The following is a 5,959-nucleotide window of genomic DNA, read 5'->3' as shown; positions in this document are numbered from 1 at the left end:
CAGGTTTGACAGCATCTGAGGAGCAGGAGAATCGACATTTCAGGCATAAACCCTTCATCTAATCCAGAGTCGAAATGTGTGGCGCTGGAAAAGCACAGCAGGTCAGGCAGCATCTGAGGAGCAGGAGAATCAACATTTCAGGCATAAACCCTTCATCTAATCCAGGAGAGCAGCCAGTCCCACAGACCTATCCTCATCACTGAAGTTTCTCACTCTTGGACACTTTCTGGTAAACCTCTTCTGCACTCTCTCAAATGCATTTCATTCTTTCCTATTGTGTGGTGTCCAGAATGTACACAGTACTTCAGCAGAGGGACAACAAACTAATTGGATAACATCATGGCAACCTCTTTGCTACTGTGATGATGCTGTGATGTTGAGAGGTTATTTTGTCCTTTTTTTGTTGAAGAGAAGTTTTAAGACAGAACTGGCAAGTAGTCTACCTGGGTTGACATTCTCAAGGAGGAGGTGTTAGCAATTCTGAAAAGTGTGAAAATAGATAAGTTCCCTGGGCCAGATGGGATTTATCCTAGGATTCTCTGGGAAGTCAGGGAGGAGATTGCAGAGCCTTTGGCTTTGATCTTTATGTTGTCATTGTCTACAGGAATAGTGCCAGAAGACTGGAGGATGTTGTCCCCTTGTTCAAGATGAGGAGTAGAGACAACCCTGGTAATTATAGACCAGTGAGCCTTACTTTGGGTGTGGGTAAAGTGTTAGAAAAGATTATAAGAGATAGGATTTATAATCATCTAGAGAGAAATAAGTTGATTAGGGATAGTCAACACGGTTTTGTGAAGGGTAGGTTGTGCCTCACAAACCTTATTGAGTTCCTTGAGAAGGTGACTAAACAGGTGGATGAGGGTAAAGTGGTTGATATGGTGTACATGGATTTCAGTAAGGTGTTTGATAAGGTTCCCCATGGTAGGCTATGGCACAAAATACGGAGGCATCGGATTGAGGGTGATTTAGCGGTTTGGATCAGAAATTGGCTAGCTGAAAGAAGACAGAGGATGGTGATTGATGGGAACTGTTCATCCTGGAGTTCAGTTACGAGTGGTGTACTGCAATGATCTGTTTTGGGGCCACTGCTGTTTGCCATTTTTACAAATGACCTGGATGAGGGTGCAGAAGGATGGGTTAGTAAACTTATGGATGACACTAAGGTTGGTGGAGTTGTGGATAGTGCTGAAGGAAGTTGCAGGTTACAGGGGGACATAGATAAGCTGCAGAGCTGGGCTGAGAGGTGGCAAATGGAGTTTGATGTGGAAAAGTATGTGATGATTCACTTTGGAAGGAGCAACAGGAATAAAGAGTAATGGGCTAATAGTAAGGTTCTTGGTAGTGTGGATGAGCAGAGAGATCTCGGTGTCCATGTACACAGATCCCTGAAAGTTGCCACCCAGGTTGATAGGGCCGTTAAGAAGGCATATGGTGTGTAGCTTTTATTGGTAGAGGGATTGAGTTTTGGAGTCACAAGGTCATGTTGCAGCTGTACAAAACTCTGGTGTGGCCGCACTTGGAGTATTGTGTACAATTCTGGTCACCGTATTATAGGAAGGATGTGGAAGTTTGGAAAGGGTTCAGAGGAGATTTACCTGGTATGGAGGGAAGGGCTTATGAGGAAAGGCTGAGGGACTTGAGGCTGTTTTCGTTAGAGAGAAGAAGGTTGAGAGGTGACTTAATAGAGACATATAAGATAATCAGAGGATTAGATAGGGTGGACAGTGAGAGCCTTTTTCCTCAAATGGTGATGGCCAGCACGAGGGGACATAGCTTTAAATTGAGGGGTGATAGATATAGGACAGATGTCAGAGGTAGTTTCTTTACTCAGAGAGTAGTCGGGGCGTGGAATGTGCTGCTTGCAACAGTAGTAGAGTCGCCAACTTTAAGGGCATTTAAAAGATAATTGGATAAACATATGGATGAAAATGGAATAGTGTAGGATAGATGGGCTTCAGATTGGTTCCACAGGTCGGCGCAACATCGAGGGCCGAAGGGCTTGTACTGTGCTGTAATGTTCTATGTTCTATGGAAAGTCAGTAAAATAAACTGCTTGTTAGGCCTTGGTGTTTTATAAAAGTTGGAATGAAAGGCTTAACATATGAGGAATGTTTGAGGTCTCTGGGATTATACTCAATGGAGTTTAGAAGGATGAGGGGGGGATCTGATTGAAACTTACAGAATATTGAACGGCCTGGATAGAGTGGACGTTGGGAAGATGTTTCCATTGGCAGGAGAGATGAGGACCTGATGGAACAGCCTTAGAGTAAAAGGAAGACCCTTTAGAATGGAGGTAAGGAGAAACTTCTATAGCCAGAGATTGGGGAATTGGTGGAATACATTGCCACAGAAGGTTGTGGAGGCCAGGTCATTGAGTATATTTAAAAGAAAGACAGATAAATTCTTGATTGCCAAGAGGAATCAAAGGTTATGGGGAGAAAGCAGGAGAATGGGGTTGAAAAACCTATCAGCCATGATTGAATGGCAGAGCAGACTCGATGGGCCAAATGGCCTAATTTCGGCTCCTATGTCTTATGGTCAAAGCAGCCTGGATGGGTGTGGCCAGCTCTCCTAGACCCAGGATGTCTAGGTTTTGTTAGGTTTTAGGTCTAGCTTTAAGCAGTTGCTGTTGGCGTCTCAACAGGGCAGAAGCTGCTGGAGTTTGAAGGAGTAGTTGGATACAGCTGGAAGCTGCTGGGTTCCTGCGAGACCAATCGATTTGTCTGAATTTGCCTCTTTTTGCCAAGGGGTGTGTTTATTGGATGTTCCTATATTGGAAGAGTTAATGAATAATAATCACTGAATTTCTTATTCTGTTAGGTTTTCCAAAAGAGTTAAGTTATTCTAAGTTCTTCTTTCGTTTGTTTGTATTTTAACTAAAGTATTTAAATAAATTGTGTTTTGTTTCACACCGAATAGTTTGACCAATCAAATTGCATCTTGAACACAACACATGATGTTTGCCTTTAAAAGAAGAATAACGTTGGTGATAGACTACCTTCCTAAATCATTTGGAAGGTGTCTTGTCTGGTCTGGTCTATAACACTCCTGCACTCCTTGCCATTCTTAATAAAGCAGAGAATACTGTCAGAATTATGACATTCTCCTACCATCTCCAGTGATCGAGAGACCATATCCCTTTGCTCCTGTACCTTCCTAAGTATTGTGCCATCTATTGTGCGTCCATGTCCCTCTGACAACAAAACATCATCTCACACTTCTCCATGTTGAACTTCACATGATACCTTTCTGCTCACTTTACTCTGTCCTATTGATGACCTACACTGTCCCAGTTTACAGCTTTGAAGTTTTGTAACAATCAGAACCTTTGAAATTAGCCCCCTGCTGACTAAAACTCAGATCTTTGATGCATATTGAGAAAAGCAAGGGTCCCAATACTGTCCCCCGGTGAATTTCATTCCAAATCTTCCTCTATCCTGGAGAACAGTGGGCGGCACGGTGGCACAGTGGTTAGCACTGCTGCCTCACAGCGCCAGAGACCCGGGTTCAATTCCCGCCTCAGGCGACTGACTGTGTGGAGTTTGCACGTTCTCCCCGTGTCTGCGTGGGTTTCCTCCGGGTGCTCTGGTTTCCTCCCACAGTCCAAAGATGTGCAGGTCAGGTGAATTGGCCATGCTAAATTGCCCGTAGTGTTAGGTTAGATGTAGATGTAGGGGTATGGGTGGGTACGCTTCGGCGGGGCGGTGTGGACTTGTTGGGCCGAAGGGCCTGTTTCCACACTGTAAGTAATCTAATCTAATCTAAACCTCCATTGACCACGACTCCACTATAACTATTACTCATCAATGTCATGCAAATGTTATATTATCCATTTGATTCCATGAGCTATCACCTGACTCACAAGTCGTGTTGTGTTTTACTTGGTTGAATGATTTTTGGATGTCCATGAGCATCATTATTCTTATTGACCCATCCTCTTACGTCTTCCTAGAAATAAAACCTCCAGTGACTTATCCTTTTGGATATCTGTGCTGGCTCCTCTAAAACAGCCCACCTTTTCCCATGTGACTATAAAGTCTACTGAGAATAAATGTTCCAAGAAGCTTCCCCATCATCGAAGTGAAACTGACTCACTTGTAATTGCTCAGTTTTTCCTTGCAATCTCCTGTGAACAAAGGACCAATGCCTGCCATTCCACATTGACTGAAGACCGAGGCATTATGGAAAGAAACATAGAATTCATACAATCCCTACATGTGAAAACAGGCCATTTGGCCCAACACATCCACACTAACCTTCCAAGAGTAACCCACCCAGACCCATTCCCCTACGCTATTGTTCTACATTTCCCCTGACTAATGCACCTGACCTACACATCCCTGGGTACTATGGGTAACTTAGCATGGCCAATTCACCTAACCTGCACATCTTTGGATTGTGGGAGGAAACTGGAGCACCCTGAAGAAACCCACACAGAGACGAGGAGAATTTGCAAACTCCACACAGGCAGTTGCCTGAGGCTAGAATCGAACCCGGGTACCAGGCACTGTGAGGCAGCAGTGCTAACCACTTTAATTTCCACTCTCATTTCCTTTAATATCATTGAATGCATCAGATCCGGTGCCAGTACCTTCTCAAATTTAAGTAGCATCAGCTTGTAGAACATTTCCTTCTTGTCAGGAACCCTTTTAGTGACAGTGCTTCATTTTTTGTTACAGATGCCTTGTATCGACCCCCTTTATAAATACAAATGCACAGGATTAATTTAATACCTCAGAATTGTCCATTGCCTCTCTGTGTAAATTGACCTTTTGATTCAGAATCAGGGCAGGCAATGATCAGTGTCCTCTAACCGAAGAGAAGCTGTCACTGTAGGGGCCCAGAAAGGGGAGCAGTGCATTCTGGGGAAATAGGCCCAATGTTTGGCCAACAGCCAAATCCAAGTGCCAGAGCTCAATTATTGCACCCATGAGCCAGCACAACTCGAGCAGCCAACTAGCAAGAACCAGAAATCAAGTTTAAAATCTGGTATTTGATTTAATACCATTGTCACTCAGTACTTCGATTCAGTTGTTGATTGAATCCCTCTTCCAACTGCTTTTCTGTGGTTCATTACTCAGGGAAATATTTCAACCTGTCAGAGTCAGTGTGCCTGGTTTAAACTTGCACAAGGTCTGCCAGCTAACTATTCTTACAACCTACCACTAGACGTTGCTATCCATTAGAGTCCATTTGCTTAATGGGCTGCTTGTTTCGAGTTGACAATAATAATATGGTGTTGCTCCTTACATTGGTATTATGGCTAATTGTCCTGAGAAATTTGACAGTAACAAGCTTGCAGATATCCTGCTGAGAGACTCTGCTGGACAGGGTGACCTACCGACAAGGGGCACAAATTTAAAGTCAGGGTCAGGGCCAGGGTAAGGATCAGGATTAGGGTTATGGTTAAGGTCAGGGTTAGGGTCAGTGTCAGGGTTATGGTTAAGATCAGAGTTAGTGTCAGGGTTAGGGTCAGGGTCAGGATCAGGGTTAGGGTCATGATTAAGATCAGGGTTACGGTTATGATTAAGATCAGGGTTAGGGTCAGGGTCAATGTTAGAGTCAGGATCAGGGTTAGGGTTATGGTTAAGATCAGGGTTAGGGTTAGGGTCAGGGTTAGGGTTATGATTAAGATCAGGGTTAGGGTCAGGGTTAGGTTTAGGGTTTGGGTTACAATTATGATTAAGATCAGGGTTAGAGTCAGGTTTAGGGCCAGGGTCAGGATCAGGGTTAGGGTCATGATTAAGATCAGGGTTAGGGTTATGATTAAGATCAGGGTTAGGGTCAGGGTTAGGATTATGGTTAAGATCAGGGTTAGGGTCATGATTAAGATCAGGGTTTGGGTTATGATTAAGATCAGGGTTAGGGTCAGGGTTAGGGCCAGAGTCTGGATCAGGGTTAGGGTTATGATTAAGATCAGGGTTAGGGTCAGGGTTAGAACCAGGGTTGCGGTTATGAT

The sequence above is a fragment of the Chiloscyllium punctatum genome, chromosome X (assembly GCF_047496795.1).
Source record: "Chiloscyllium punctatum isolate Juve2018m chromosome X, sChiPun1.3, whole genome shotgun sequence".
NCBI lineage: Eukaryota > Metazoa > Chordata > Chondrichthyes > Orectolobiformes > Hemiscylliidae > Chiloscyllium > Chiloscyllium punctatum.
This window is presented reverse-complemented; position numbering follows the sequence as displayed.